Below are 16909 nucleotides of genomic sequence, written 5' to 3'. Positions count from 1 at the left end.
GGCAACAGGAGTGCGACAGGGCGACTTGGCAGCAGCAAGCTCGGAACCCATCACGAAGGCCTTCCTAGAGTCGCTCTTCACGACCTTGAGAGAGGACATCCACACCCTCAAAAAATAATTTTCGATGAGATCCGAGCTGTGCGGACGGACATGGATGGCATTGGCGAACGGGTGGCGGAGCTCGAAACAAAACAGGACGGTCGCTACGTCGAAATGGAGGCGATGCAGCAGGAGATTATAAGACTACATGACCAACAAGTGGACCTACAATCGCACCTTGAGGACCTTGAAAACCGCTCCCGGCGACATAACATACAAATTCGGGGAGTAGCGCGGTCCGACGAAGATGAGGATCTTTTTAAATTTACCAGTGAGCTCTTCAACCATATCCTGGGTCACCCCGTGGAGGCAGCGCTGACTATCGACAGGGCGCATAGGGTCGGGCCCCAGCAAGCCGGCCGCGGTGGCCTTCCCCGCAGACATCTTGGTCTGTATACAGGACTTCCGCACTAAAGAAGACATCCTCCAAAAGGCGAGGCAGATGCATCCCATCTCCTTTCGCGGCCACTCGCCGACCCTCTTTCAGGACCTATCAGCTCTCACATTGCAGAAGCGCCGGTGCTTCAAGCCGGTCACAAGTTACCTCCAGCAACAAGCTATACCTTATAGTTGGGGCCACCCATTTCTGATCGTGTTCAAATTGGACAATAAGCTTTACCAGCTCCGCTCTCTGAAAGAAGCATGTCAGGTGCTGGGCATCGCTCCGCCGAAGGAGGAGGAAGATCAGGCGGCGCGCCCTGGGGTCACAGGAGGATCTTCATCCCAATGGCATCAACAGCGGGGACGACGCAGAGTCAAGAAACCCCGGAAGACGGAGATCGAAGATGGTCAGAGGGCGGCGGTGGAAGCGGTAGAATCAGACTTAACCTCCCAGCAGCCGGGATGAACACTCATTCAGAGCCTTATGTGCCTGGGGTCTACTGTGTCCCTTTGAGGGGTCGGCGGAGGGGGCGGAAGGAGGAAGGACTGGACTTGAAATACCCCCCAATACTTTTCGACCAATCATCCGTGAAAGATGATGGACAATAGTTTGTTTCTCTATTTTTTCATATTCAATTTCATGGTTAGGTGGGCGTTGGGGTGGGGGAAGGGAGAGCGCAGGGGAGGGGGCAGGCAGGGGACAGGTTAGTTGCGGGAAGAGGGGAAGGGGGTTCTAGATACAGGTATGGGTGGGTGTGTGAATTGAGGGGTGAGGCTGGGGGAAGGGACAAGGAAGGGGTTTGCAGGGAGGGGAGGGAGGGGTTCCAGGTCCTGGAGTATCTATTCAGGGATGACGACGCGAGTCTCCAGAGTATGGCAGGAGGGCACAAAGGGTCCCGCTACAGGCCAGAAAGTGAGCAATTCAGGGGAAGCCTTACGGCGACGGTAGTAGGTCTCAGGAGCACTGAGCGGTCAAGGGTAGTGATGAGTCATGCCACCCACTGAACTGCGAATTCTCTCCCTGAATGTTAGGGGGCTCAATAATCCAGTCAAACGCAAGGCAGTCCTCTCATGCTTAGAACACGCGAAGGCTGATATATGCCTCCTACAGGAGACGCACTTACTGCAAAAGGACTACTCAAGGATGAAGTCACGCTGCTTTCCACAGCAATTTTTCTCGTCGGCCCCGAATAAAACAGCCGGGGCCGCAATATTGGAGTGGTAGCGCTTCAGAGGGAGGGTACTACAGAAGGGAGCGGAGATAAGGGGGAGGCTGCTATCCTTTCGATTTTCCTCGGGTGGGTCTAAAATTTACGATTTGTTCGGTCTATGCTCCCAATGAGGGCAGGAAAAGTTCTTTCACCTAGCGCTAAGCGAAGTGGCGGCCTGCACAGACAGACATATTCTGGTAGGCGGGGACCTTAACCTAGTGCTAGATAACACCATGGACAGATCAGCGCAGCGCACCACACAGGCGGGAACCCTCTCCAGTGGGGGGGTTGGCTAGGCTGGGGGAGCTGGGTATGGTGGATCCGTGGCGCAGCTTTCATCCAGGTGCTAGAGAATACTCATACTACTCGAACGCACATCGCACCTACGCGAGATTAGATTACTTTCTAGCTTCCACCTCCCTTCAGGCCTTGACGTCCACTGTTGACATAGGTGCCACGTCCCTTTCCGACCATGCCCCGATCACTGCGACGTTCATTTTACCCCCGGTGACGCGACCCACACGCTGCTGGAGACTACGCGCCACATTGCTACACCGCAAGGACATAGTTGAGAAAATAGTAAGGACTATCAAGGACTACTTGCACCACAATAGCATCTCTGACACCTCGCCGGCTACACATTGGGTGGCTCTTAAGGCAGTTTTACGGGGCGAGTTTATAGCGGTCTCAGCAGCTGAGAATAAGGAAAGAGCGGATAAAAGGGACGAGCTTACACAGTAGGTTAAGGAGTTAGAACGCATGCATCAAAGGACATGCGCCCCCAGGGTCTGGAGGCAACTGAAAGTTGTCAGGAAGCAGTTGAGCGCGCTAGATCAGGACAGGGCAGAATTTGCAGCCTTGAGGGTGCGACATATGTACTATACCCCGGGGGATCGATGTGGACGTTTACTGGGCCGAGCGCTAAGGTAAACGCGGCAACGCCACATGGTAAGAGAAATTAGTAAACAGGATGGAAGTCTAGCAACGGAAGATGCAGAGATTGGGGCAGCATATAGCGATTTCTATACTTGCCTATATACCGGGTCCTCACTGGACCTCGCGGCGGGCGACGCATTCCTAGCGTTTTCCCCTCTTCCGGTTCTTACACAGGATCAGGCTGAGCTCTTAGAACACAGCATTAGACCGGAGGAAGTAATTTCAGCCATTTCCAAGCTTAAACTTGGGAAAGCACCGGGGCCCGACGGCTTCACAGCCATCTTCTATAAGACGTTCTGCTCCCAAGTAGCTCCCCTGCTTACTACTCTCTTTAACTCCTTTTCGGAACCAGGCTAGATTCCGAGGGATCTACTAGACACGACCATCTCAGTTATCCCCAAACCAGGGAAAGACCACTCAAAATGCGAAGCCTATCGGCCCATATCACTACTTAACGTGGACCTTAAACTGTATACAAGCATATTGGCGGCAAGGCTTGCCCCGCTTATGCCGGAATTGATTGATCCGGACCAAGCGGGATTCATCCCGGAGCGGCAAACTGCGGACAATACCAAGAGGGTGCTGCACTTAATAGAAAAGGCCACGCGAACAACGGGGGAATATATGATGCTCGCGATCGACGCGGAGAAAGCGTTCGACCGGGTCCCCTGGCCATATCTGGAGCAGGTCCTGGTTAAGGCCGGGATGGGAGACAGATTCCGCACTTGGATATTGAATTGTTACTCGAGGCCCTCGGCGACGGTGCGTGTCAATGGTTGCTCCTCACCCCGCTTTTCCATCGAACAGGGTAGGAGACAGGGGTGCCCGTTGTCGCCCCTGCTCTTTGCCATCTACATGGAGCCGCTGGTGCAGGCCATGAGACTCGCCCCCACAGTCCACGGGATTAAGATCGGAGCATATGAGCATACCATCAGTTTATATGCTGATGTCCTCTTGTCGCTGTCCTCCCCCAGAGAATCCCTGACGGCTTGTGTCGACATTCTTGACGCTTTTGCGGAGGTGGCAGGCTTTAAGGTCAACATGAGCAAATCAGTGGCGCTAGACCTCTCGTTAGCAGCACCCATCCGAGACTACTTGCAGGGACTCTTCCCCTTCCCTTGGGCTTCGGCAGCCATTCCTTATCTAGGAATTCAGCTGGCGGCCACATTACAGGGCACGGTCCGTCTAAACTATGCTCGGCTCCGACAGACGGTCTGGTTGGAGCTGGGTAGATGGAGACATCTCCCGCTATCTTGGCTGGGCAAAGTGGCGGCTATAAAAATGACGATCCTGCCGCAAGTCCTTTACATATTTCGCGCCATACCTATGAAACCGCCGGAGGGCTGGATTTGCCAGACCCAATTTAAACTGGCGCAGTTTATATGGAACGGAAGGCGGCAGAGGATGAAACTTCGGTTGGCAATGCTGCCTCCTGAGAGTGGTGGACTGGGGCGGCCAGACTTATTGTTATATTATCAAGCGGCGCAGCTACATTCACTAGTGGAATGGAGCAGGTGGGAGTCTGAGAAGCACTGGCTCTTTCAGGACCAGGCAGTGGCGGGCCGCCCGCTTCAAGAGGTTCCCTTCCTGCGCAGGCAGCACCTTTCCCCCAATCTCTACGCATCGTATATTACAAGGACCCCGCTGGAAGTGTGGGACCTTGTGAATATTAAGCATGAGTTGACGTCCTTCCCATCACCGCTGACACCCCTACTGGATAACCCGGATTTTGGATCTGGCCAAGATACAGCGGCCTTTGCCCGGTGGAGCCCGGCGGGATGTCGGGTCCTATTCCATTTGTACACAGCGGAAGGGTCATCCCTTTTGATGCTTTCCGGCACGAATTTGGCATGCCCGAAGAGGAACGGCTCCGATATTTCCAGGTGCGACATTGGGCGCCTAATGGGCAGATTAGGGGGAGGGGCGGACCGCAGACTCAGCACGTACGAATACTGGTTGATCACGAGGAAAACGGATCGAAAGCTCATATCGGACTTATACCACATGCTGTTAGGCAGATTTACACACATCTACAACTCAGGGAGGGCACGTTGGGATTGAGATCTGGGGCGCACACTCGGCAATAAAGAGTGGGAGGGCATTTGTTACAGGGCTCGACACTCCGCCTACCACATGGGCTTGACTGACACCCTCACCAAAATCACCACATATTGGTACTACACCCCAGGGAGGCTTAATGAGATTGATCGCATGCAGGATGCGTCCTGTTGGCGTGGGTGTGGAGAGAGGGGTACGTTGGTTCACCTTCTATGGGACTGTACTCATCTGCAGGAATATTGGAAGCTAGTTTTAGACGAAGTAGACTCACACTTTGACACGGCGCTCCCAAGATTTCCTGCCTATGTGTTGCTGGGACTGCCCAATCCCATTACTTATCCGCAGTGTGCCCGCCGGGGTCGATTGATGGCCATAGCCCTGGGTTCCGCGCTGCAGAACATTCTAGCCCATTGGCGTACCACACACATCCCCACCTTTCAGGGTTGGTTACATCGTCTCTGGAATGTTTTGGGAATGGAGAAGCTGTCCCTGATTGCTAAGGGGGAAGGCGACAAATACCCAGACTTGTGGCAGCCCTTCTTAGCACTATTGGCCACGGAATTTAGGGAAGTGACCTGTCCCAGATACCCACGCCTACTGAGACTATCGCAGGGAGACGACTCGGGAACATCCGGTTAGATAAGGCAGAGGCAGGATGATACTGGACCTGGAACAGGGGTGGTGGGTGGGTAGTAGGGGGGATGGCGGGGTTCGGGGAAGGGGGTTTGGTTGTTGTATTTGTGTTTGGATATTTATATGCTTCTTCAGACAGACCTTTCAACTGCGGCAGTAGGCCCATAGCGAGGTTGTACCTACTTAGCGCTACTGTCAGTCCTCTTTTTGCGTGGCCTAGCGCCACATTTCTGTCATGGTCATATATTGCACGGACTACTGCTTGTGTATGTCTCTTTATGTCAATAAACAGATTTAATACTAAAGGGTATGGGAAAGGCTCATCTGGGTCTATCCCTCTTCCTAGACTATACTCATCATCATTCTGAGGTGAGTGTGAAGACAGAGTAGGAGAATGTGGAGGAGAAATCTGTGGTGAAATGTTAAGAGGAACAGGGGATGAAGGAGAAGGAAGTATAGGAGAAGAAGGGTGCATAGGAGATGTGGCAGAGTCCTTCTTCTTGGCAGGTACTACAGGCGTGGGTGTTGTATCTGCCTTCCTCTTCTTGTGGTGGACAATACAAAATTTGCTAGCCCCCACGGTAATGGTTAGATAAAGATTTTTCAGAAACGCACAAACAAAGAGTTTCTTCTGCTTGTGCAGGTATTTTATTTAAACCTGTTTCAATTTTTGATCGAATTTGTTTTTTTCATGGAAGAGAAAGGTACTTATTACCTACATATAATACATATTTACAACAATTAACCAACAAACATATATACATTTATAAACAATTATTGTGCAATCTTCTTTTACACAAGGTACGTCTTCACAAATATTAATTCTTTGTGATATATTCCTCGTTTATGATTACCAAAGAATGAAAACAAGAAAAAGCAACCCAATCATAACAAGGGGGAGATCAAAAACAATAAATGATATGATCAGAAATAAATTCCTGTTCCCTTTGTTTAGATGCCGACGCGTTTCGAATCTGAAGATTAATAACAGATTCTCTTCAGGGCGCTTTCATTGAGGGTAATCTAAATGAAAATGTGAAAGAAGATCATTCAGTAACTCGGTCTACAAACTTTTACCTCCCTTTGCAAAAGCCTGGTGTCACACTACCTGTTACCTCAGTCTATGGACAACGCGGTCCCGTGGGTCCCGTGTCTGTGACGAAGCTTGTGACTCCTAGGGTCCTTTTGCTGTGACTGTGGACCTAATACACGAAATGAGGGATATTTACTATTTACATTTCTAGCCGTTCAACAAGACAGTCTGTGAGACAGACAGAAAAGCTCGAAATTCATACCTCTGGCGGTGTTTGGAACGTGGAGGTATCTTTTTTTCTAATTTCTTGATTTTGTTGGAGAAGCCCTCCGTGCTCACACAGGGTTTTCAAACTCCTAAAATATATGGAGAATGACGCTTATGAGAGTCTATTTTTGCTTTACTTTTTGCTGTCCATTCACGCTTGTTTTACACGGGAACCCGACATACCTGCGCTGTTTTCTTTTCTTGCACAGAGTTGTTTCGCGCGGGTCTCGTGAAAATCAGCTATGTTTATGTCACCGGTTGATGCTGTGGTCCAGCATGCTGCACGATGCACTCGGCTGCGTTTTAATTCACTCTGTAAAGGCTGCAATGAAATATTGCGGTGTGGGTTATGGGACTGCAAAATCTATTTAGAAAAAGGGGGGAAGAAGAGCGGTGTTTTCCCCTTCCTTCCTCGCTCACCTTCCACTCCGTATGGATTCCTAACGTTGTCAACCATCCACCAATACCATGACCGCGGATTGGCTACTCTACTATATTGAGGTACCGCTAAGCATTGTGGTCCCTGTAGTTTGAAAATCTTTTGGTGGGTTCCAAGTGCTTACAGCCTCGCAATCTCCGACAGCGAATTCAAGCCTGTTTGCGCACTGTTAAATTTTAAAATCAAATAGGCCTCCTTTTTGAGCAACACTTGTTCGATATTTATTCCTGGTTTCATTTGATTCATACTGTACAGCACAGTCCACTGAAAGTTATTATCCACATGATGATTCTCAATGAAGTGCTGAACTAGTGGTGCCGTCTGGATTTTATTTTTGAGCCGTGAGCGATGTTGTGTCATGCGTGCATTTACTTGTTGGGTCGTTTTCCCTATGTATACTTTTGGGCAGGGGCAAACAATGGCATATACTACATTCTTTGTCCTGCAATTTGTGAAGGCAGTATGTGGCCAACTCAAGTTCGCGTGGTGAAAAGTGTTACCTTCGATGGTAGAGTCACACGCCACACAATTTCCACACCTATGGTGTCCTTCGATTGGTTTTAAGCCCCATTTTGACAATAGATCGCTTTTTGGTTTATTTATCCTTATGTCCGCACGGACAATCTGTTGTCCAATGCTCTGGTTTTTCCTATACGCGAAAATCGGGCGTGGAAAGGGAACTTCAAGTTCTTCTAGGAGGTGCCAATGTTTAAGCACCATTTGCCTTATGTTATGTGTCTCTGCACAAAAGGTGGTGACACACACCAGGTTCTCTAGCTCTCGTTTGGCTTTTGTTTCAAAAAGGCACTCTCTCGGAGTGAAGCGTGCTCTCTTGTAGGAATGTTTAAGTAACTTGCAGGGATAACCTCTTTGGCGCATTTCTTCACAGAAGGTTTGTCCATGGTGGTCAAAATGTTCAATTTCTGAGCAATTCCTTCTAATGCGAAGGAGTTGTCCATATGGGACATTTGCCCTTAGGTTCCTTGGGTGCGAGCTCTTATAATGGAGAATGGCATTTTTATCAGTTGCCTTCTTGTGCAACGAGGAGCTTAGTTTGCCATCTACATTTTTTATTTCAACATCCAAGAATGTCATTTTCAGATTGCTGGAATCAATGGAAAACTTGATATCCTTATGCCTAGCATTAAGCCAATTATGGAAGTCAGTCAATTCGGTCTTCTTGTGGGGCATAGTGGATACAGCACCTGTTTTTGGGTCAATGTAGATCTTTTGCAGAGGATCTGGTTGGAAAAGTTCGTCTTCTTGTGGAACCTTTGTCGGCGCAGATTTTTTCGGTGCCGGGCGAGGTTGCTGCTGGTCTTTAGCCTTAGGAGGTGTTACATTGTCCTTTGGCGTAGTTTTCGGTGTCGTATGCTGTTTCGAGGGCTTGGGCGCATCGGAATCAGGCCTAGACTGTTTCGGTAAGTCTTCTGAGTGGGAGCTGGTCTCGTCTGCTTCGAGGCGTCAGACGCTGGCATTGCACCTTTGTCTTTCGAAGTCGACGGTCTTGGAGCCGAGACTTCTTTCGGTTTCGGTGCCGAGGGAGCTGGTGGGATCGGCACGTGTGGCTTGCTCGGTAAAGAGCTACCGGAAGGCTTAATTGCTTACTTCGCAGCCCGGCTCGATGGCTTGGCTTTCGAAGTGGTTTTTCGGTCACGACTGGGCCCCGGAGGCGGAGTGTTGACCTTTGCCTTCGATCTGGGTGCTGTGTGTGGTGCAGGGGCAGTAGTATACTCACGCGCTGACCCGATGGTATGGAGTCATCTGAGGAGTCTGCCTCGGATACGATTTGGAGATCATCGGAACCTTCTTCGGGAACAAGTGGAACCTCCTCGTCGAAGAGGTCTACCGGTTCTGGAGCTGATCTCTGCATGTCGCGTCGACGGGCCCTCCGATCTCTGGTGGTTTTCTTGGATCGAAAGGACGCGCAGGCTGTACAGCTGGATTCATCATGTTATGGCGATAAGCACAGGTTGCAGGACTGTTCCCATGAGGCACAGGGTCAGACTGATTTGCATATGGCCATGTCTGAACTGGGGTGGCAGAGTGGGCTAAAGAATGGTGATGGATTAAACCCAGATCAGTTGACTGGGGGTGAGTGCTTGTATTGTCAACGCTCCGTCCATCATTTCCTTTGGTTTTGCTTTGTTCGCCATAAGTTGGCAGGGTATGCTCAGACGCGAGTCCCTTGCTCACTTTGCCACTGGATTCAAGCAAGCCCGGCTGAGGACGGCTGCAATGCCAGAAACCAGTCCTGGGAAGCTTGTTTCCGGTCCAGGGAAGGCATGGCTGGGCAGTTCGGGCTGGACTGTTCCCATGAGGCACAGGGTCAGAATGATTTGCATATGGCCATATCTGAACAAGTGGAACCGCCTCGTCGAAGAGGTCTACAGGTTCTGGAGCTGATCTCTGCATGTCGCGTCGACGGGCTCTCCGATCTCTGGTGGTTTTCTTGGATCGAAAGGACGCGCAGGCTGTACAGCTGGATTAGTGGTATTCTGGCGATAAGCAGAGGTTGCAGACCTGTTGGTGGTCACTGTGTGGAAACTTTGCTCCACACTCGGGGCATTTCTTAAATGGCGTCCTTTCCATGAGGTGTAGGCCTCACGGCGTGGATAGGCCCAACGGCCCGCGTCGACGACCGGAATCGAGCTGATGGAGTCGAAACGATGCTGGTCGATATCGAAGTTAGTTAAGTAAAGTTTTTATGATTTTTTACGCTTCAAAGTACTTGAAAAGTAGATTTCGAGGCGGAGCGGAAAAAGTTCATCCGAACCCAGTGGCGGAAAAAAACAATCTAAGGATGGAGCCGATGCCCATGCGCACTATCGTCCAAGGGAGGAGTCACCTATCTCGTGACTACAAAAGACTTCTTCCAAGACAACAACAACATGCAATCATCCGAGCCCAACACCAGATGGCGATCTAATGCAAAAGTGTAGTACCTGCAGCTCATATGCCTCGAACATACATTTTAAAAAATTGGTCGCTTAAGAACTAGTTTCACACAACATGCAGTAGTAAAATCGGAACATATTTGTTTGACCAATCTGTGCCTCTTGTATAGTATGAATGTCCATACAATAAAGCTTAGTAAATGTAAATAGAAGATCACGTAGCAGCTTTAGAAATATCTGGAAGCGTAACATTGCCTAGTAGAGTTGCAACTACTCTTTTTTGCAAGCAAAATGCGCTTTGTGCAACGTGTAGTGTGTGCTTGGCTTTGACATACATTTGACAATCTCTCTAGCAAAGATTACATTGGAAATAGGTTACCCAGGTGAGGGCTGTGAAACGCTACAAAGAGCTGCTTGGTTCGTAGTGGGATTTGTACGATTGTTTTAAAAAAAGACTCAAGATCTCCAGTGAACAGCGGACCTGTTCTGAAGAAACTCCACAAGGGGGGGCTGAAGCCTCCGGAACTGTCAAAACCAGACACCTGAAGCCACACCATTGCACCTGCCGCCTCCTTCCTGAGCTGAAATGGGACAATTGTTCCAACAAGGTTCCCCAGCTTCAGTCCATTGTGGTTTCACCCCTCCTGAACTCCCAAACATCGCCTGCAACCGCTACATGCTGACCCCTTTGACCGAGTGTGCCGGTAAGGCAAAGCCTGACGCCTAAGGACACCTTTGCACCCGGCACCCCTGGGCCTTGGAGAAGAGGACCAACGGAGTCTCCCAGTAACCAAGCCTCACGAGCCCACTTGCTGGTTTAGCCTGGATGGCTTCATAGTCAGAGCCTGATGTCTCATTTTATAGTGACAGATCCCCATTGAAACGCATTGGACTCTGTACGCTGATTTGCACCCTGCACCCCAATGCTGATGGTATACTGTTGGTGCTGCCTTCGACCTTGCCCAAAACTCATCTTAACCCCTGGAGAATGGTCCTTTAAGTCTATGTACTGTACCTGTTTGCAGAACGTAAAGTGAAAATAATTTATATTTAAAAACGTACTTGCCTGAACTATTTTTCTCTGATGTCAAATCATATATACAGGTACTTGGTAATTTTATAAATCTGTGTGGATCTCCTTCTTGAGTTGTGTTGTCATTTATTCATCAATGTGGGTATTTTGCAAATGTCTTGCACTCCTCTGCGTTAAGCCTAAGGCTGCTCAGCCACACTACCCTCTAAAAGAGCACTTTGGGAGTGCATAGGAAGCCCTCGTCCACTCATAAGGGAACCCCTGGACTCTTTACACAGTATATCAGATTCTTGATATAGCACATACACAGCTAGCTTCCTACAGTGTTCCACTACGAGGAGAGCCTGGAGATGAAAGGCCCAGTGCCAAACTGTTTGTCCTAACTTGAACAACTGTTGTGTGTACCCTCCCTTTCTGCATATAATACATAGTTGTCATGTTGGAAGAGTAAAAAAAAAAAAGCCCTGTCTTGTTGTAAAGGAGTCTAAGAAACATTTACAGCGCTAGCTGAACTTCCATCATTTCCAGTATACCGATGTGCAGTTGTTGCTGTGGAGACCTCTCGCCCTGTATTATAAATTGGGACTTATGTATCCCCCAATTCATAAGGGAGGCATTGGTTTTGATGGGGATTAGTGGTGGGGGAGCGGGCGGGTCCATAAAGATCCTGCTTGGTAGCACGTTTTTGTTGTTCCATCATTGCAGTTTGTGCTGAACACTGTTCAACAACACTAGATCTTTCTACTGCCCAATTGCTTAGGACCATTGTCTCGGCAGACAATCTTCACCATAGGTACATGTGCAACTATGTGTTGTTCTAGTCTTTACTACCCAGTCACCATCCTCTGCACCTTCTTTCTGCTGTAGAACAGTAGTTAAAGGGGGTGGAATGGGTGCAGTGGGAGGGTGTGTCAAGTTAGTATCCCGACAATTGTTGGAGTTAGTGACAATGCAGGCTCTTCCACTGTCAACCCGCAATCAACTCCTCAGCCAACTTGGGGAGGCTCTCACTGCTCTTGTCAGGAGCCCACACCACGATTTAAGCCTGGTCATTTTCTTTCTCTTCAAAGGTCTCTGTAGAGCAGACCAGCTGCAGCCTGAAGGACTGTTGCAGAAATGAGGAGAATTAATCACACTACTAGTCCTTCATTTTCTGCTTCATCTTAGTCAAGATTCTGATACCCATGGTCTCTAAGAGCGCTAATGTTGGAGGATATCCAGAGAGTACCAGCATAGCTCACTTGTATTCCATCGTGGCAGCCATATTGTCAAGCCATGCCATCTGTACGGATTCTTTTTTGTGCCCGACAATCAACTCCAGACATGTTCTTCAGCTTAGTATTTCAGCTAAAATTCTTATCAAGGAAGAACATGTTGCCTTCCCTAAATAAGACTCACGTCCTCTACCCACTTAGTCAATCATTCAGTTACATATCCTATTATTGTCTATTGAATGTCTACATTCTCAGTCTGCTCAATGTCTTTCTCAGTCCTTTTCTTTTCCTTCCCTTCTCCCCCATCCCTCTCCAAACATGTCCCTGCTTTTAAGACCTCTGTTTTCCCCAGACTTCATTTCTTCCTCCTGTTGGTGCCCAATCTATTTTGACTTTTTACGAGTAAGCCAAGCTGTCCCAATGCTCTTTTCATTTCTAAGTTTATGCTACTCATGTTCTTCAGTAAGAATCCAATAAGCGTTTTTGTTCCAGCAATGGGAGGCCAATCTTGACTGTTTGGCTATCTGCAAAGTCAGTTGACACCCCTTTCGTTATGCCTTGCTACAGAAAAATGTAAAATAAATAAATAAATAAATAAATATATTTTTTGCCATTATCACTAGGCTCCATGTTCACCAGTCAGGACCAAAAGGATCACATCTTAACTCTGAGAATTACAATCTACTTTAGATGGAGGACAAGCTGTACTACCATTTAGGTTAATGCTGTTTGAAGTGTTGACTGATGTCAAACTAGGTTTGTCCACCTACAAAGGCAGTAGGCTGGAATACAGGCCCTCTTTTTCATAACTTCAGAACCCACAGCTAATGGAAGTTCCCCACTGTGTATGAAACTGCAAAAAACATGCTTGTTGCCCCTACTCCAGAAGGTATATATGCATACTGCTGACAAAGTATGTTCATACCGCCAAACATATCCCTAGCTACCTATATTATTGAGTGTAGGAAGCTGGATCTGTATATGCTGTTCCAGTGATCTTCAAACTTTTTTATGCGGCGCCCATCTATGGGAGAAAAATAATAATTGGGCCCCCTCCCTCAAAAATGTTCACAGTGACTATTAAACTGGGAATGTTAAAAATGTCTAGATGTATTTAAACATTGCAGTTAAATTCTGCACCGTTTTCACACCTACTATTCTGGTCAGGTAGGCCTTACTATAATGTGTGAAAATATCCATACATTGATTATTCGAAATGGGGTCGGGTTTTTGATGAATATTTAGAGTCTCTTCCCTTTTGACACCTTCTCCCAGCCAGGATGAAAATGACAAAAGATGTTAATTATAGCCCATGGCCCATTACAGAGTGGCTTACTGCCGCTAATTTTTTTCAACTGAAAACAAAGCACTGTTATCAGCATATTTCTTTTTTAGCCCTCCCTGGCATCACTTGAGGTCCCCCTAGCCCCCCGCGTTTGAAGACCTGTGTACTATACCAAAGTAAGGTATAGTGTGCAGAGAGTCAAATGGATCCCCAACCGCTTACAGAGGTAAAAGTAGATAACACCTTACTCTCCATTTGTGGTAGTCCGGGTGAGTAGTAAGGCTTTATCAGAGGGTAGTGTTAAGCATTTAGTGCACACATGCCGGCAAAAAATGTCACACACTCGAAGACTGAACTCTGACTAATTGTAGGAAAAATAATTCTTTAGTTGCATTTTATTTTTGGAACCAAGCAGAGCTTGATTCAGGGAAATAGAATTGTACTTTTCAAGACAGATTGATCAACAAGCAAGCTGGGTGAGAAGGACTTGTTATATACAGTTGAAATTACTTTTTGATTACTTTTTAGAGTACTTGAACTACTCAGTGGGTTATGCCTAGATATCACACTGGGACATTTCCTAGACAAAAGGTAAGTAAAACTGTTTTCACTGAAACATAGTTTCTTATCTTTCCATACAAACAGCCTCGACACCAAGTTGTTCTGAGGTTAGTCAATGCAGCCCTAACGAGAAAAATTAGGTTATCCGTTTACCAGTAAGTAAATGGTCTTGAGGGTTGAGTTTCTGGGGTTAGTACCAGGGTTCCCCCAGGGCCAAGGATGCACTTAAAAAGAACCCTCAGCGGCACAAGGGCGGCTGGGTGCAGAGTGGGGAGGCCCAATGATAGCCTATGAGGTAGTCGGTTGGTGGCTGCTCTCGGACAAGCCACAGGGTTGAGGTGCAGAGCTCCTAGGGTTAACCTCACGGCAAAGAGTGGCCGGGTGAGTGCAGATTGGGCGTTGGGTGCCGTATTTTCAAAGGGAGCTGCCGGTTTTGGATGTTGGAGGCAGGCTCGGTCCAGGAATGTCCGTGATGATCCAACAGCTGGGCAGGTAAGTTGGAGGGCTCGGGATGTAGGTGCACCTCGGGTCCTCTTCTCCAAGGCACAGGACAGCTGGCTGCAGGTGTGCCTTTAGGGGTCGGATTTCACCTTACCAGGCCAGTCGCCGTTGGGAGTGGGGTCTCTATGCAGGGGCTGCAGGTGATGTTGGGTTGGGGTTGGGGTTGGGGGGGGGGTCCTGGATGGGTCAAACCCAAGGTGGATTCAGACTCTGGAGCACTGGGGAACCTCGTTGAGGAAGGTGGGCCACTCTGACTTGGGCCGTAGGCGACGGGTGCGGTGGTGGTTCCAGGCAGGGTTCTTTGTTGCTTGAAGTCTTTCTTTGGAGATTCTTTTGAATAGAGCTGCAGTTCACAGGAGATCCGTTTTTTGTTGAAGGCAGTCAGTTCTCCCAGGGGTTCTAGAGGTCACTGGCTGCAGGTCACTGGCTGCAGGTCAAAGAGACATTTAGTGTGCTCACCCCACGTGGCGGAGTGAGCACAATCCTTCATCCTGAATGGAGAGTGCCTGCCATTTGCAAGATGTTGGGCAATGAAGAGTGGGTTTCACCTCACCTACCCCAGCTTAGGTGTGTGGTTGGTAGAGGTGGGCACACCTTCTGGACTGCTCTCATTTTTCCCACCGGTCTTCCGGCCAAAAAGGGGGAAGGGGAGACACAGGAAGGGGGCTTGATACTGATAGCAGGAAAGGCTGGGGTTGCATTGCAAAGGCAGCAAGGCCTTTGAAGCTCCCCTGCCACAGATGGCTCCACACATGAAAGACTGTTTCTGGGTCCGGGGAGCGAAGGCTCCCAGTGTAGGTTTATGATGATGAGAAGTTTGCTACCAAACTTCCCAGAATCCAGTAAAACCATTATGGTGATGCAGAGTTCGTAATGACAAAATCCCAGACCATATGCTCGTTTATGGCTTTAATTCACTTACAATATCTAAGAATGGACTTAGTCACTGTAGGGGTACAGTGCTCATGCAACTGTACCCTCACCAGTGGTATAGTGCACCCAACTAGAGGGGAGCCATAACTATACCAAAGGCAGTGGGCTGCAGGCATGGGACACAGGTCTGTGTGCCATGTTGACTTCGCTTTTCTCTGCACCAAAACACGCAGCCTGCAATGGCAGTGTGTGTGTTAAGATACAGGACCTCCAAGGGTGGCACAATATGTGCTGTAACCCTTGGAGGCCTACCTTGGTCGCAGTTCCCTTTGTACCTTTACAAGGGATTTACATGTGGCCAGAGAGGTGCCAATTGCAGAAGCAAAGGTACAGTTTTCGAAAAGAACACAGGCCCTGGAAACCCGATTGGCAGGGACCCAGGGCACATCAAGTCAAAGTGCATCCGAAATCTGGCAAAAAGTGTGGGGTGGGAGGAGGGGGGGGGGATTACTGCAACGGAAACCCACTTCCCTACACTTGGTGCAACAATCTCTATTCTAATAGCTCTCCAGGGTATCACCAACGGATGCAATTCGATTTCTCCCAAACCTTAGAGAAACAGTGCTCACATCCTTATGTCAGATTTCCCCAGCCATCTAGACAACCAGGCAAAACGTTAAGAAACAGCCTTGATATCATGTTAAACCCTACTTCTACTCAGCTGCATCATCAGGGTTAAAGGCTCTCTTTCAAGATTTCAATGAAGGAAAACCTTACTAGCAGCCATATAAATTGGCAAGCTTATAAACTGCTATGTCTGCAGAGGGAACTTGCTGACATGCTTAAGATTGTGAAATATGGTAAAGAAAAAAAAGTGGTATAGGAAAAAGAGGAGAACAGAATTGCCATCACCATGCATGGCTGACTGAGAACAAAGTAGACACCTTGAAATGGCCAAGAATGGGGAGGGGGCACAATTAAGAGTTTTCACAAGTAGAGCAATGCAAGTGAAAGACACCATTTGGGAAGGGGTGACGACTCTCAAACAGTGGCCAAAGGATCAGCTTCAGCAAATGCTCATATACATGACCTTCATGCAAGAAATCAGTGTTACAAACAAAGAGATGGCAAATTCTCAAAAAATTATCAGACAGTAAATGTTTGAGTAAGTCAAGAAATAAAGGAAAGCATTTCCTTAAACTTTAGACAACAAAAGCACCCTGGGCAAATCAAAGGGCATACTGGTTGGCCAGAAAAAAGAAAGTCATGGAAAAAAGTGCTAATGGGAAGAAACAGGTGAAAAGAGCCTGGGTCCATCAAGGCAACGCTGTTCACCATGAGCCGCAACCCTGTTGTGCCGCAGTTAAATTTCTCTCTCCTGGCTCGCTCACATTCTAAATAATATAGCATTTTGACAAATCCAAGATTTAGGTTATGACCTACTTGTATAACTAACTGAAACACATCTTTGTAGGTAAGACATGAGTT

General features: G+C 48.2%; 1 protein-coding gene across 1 annotated transcript in view; it reads right to left on the bottom strand.

Moving 5' to 3' along the window:
• The window catches only part of MDN1 (midasin AAA ATPase 1), a 2221312-nt gene that overhangs the window by 2056811 nt on the left and 147592 nt on the right, over nt 1-16909 (bottom strand). The gene's annotated exons all lie outside the window — the stretch shown is intronic.

The sequence above is a fragment of the Lissotriton helveticus genome, chromosome 6 (assembly GCF_964261635.1).
Source record: "Lissotriton helveticus chromosome 6, aLisHel1.1, whole genome shotgun sequence".
Lineage (NCBI taxonomy): Eukaryota > Metazoa > Chordata > Amphibia > Caudata > Salamandridae > Lissotriton > Lissotriton helveticus.
The sequence above is the reverse complement of the archived record's forward strand: the minus strand, read 5'-3'. Positions and strand labels throughout refer to the sequence as shown.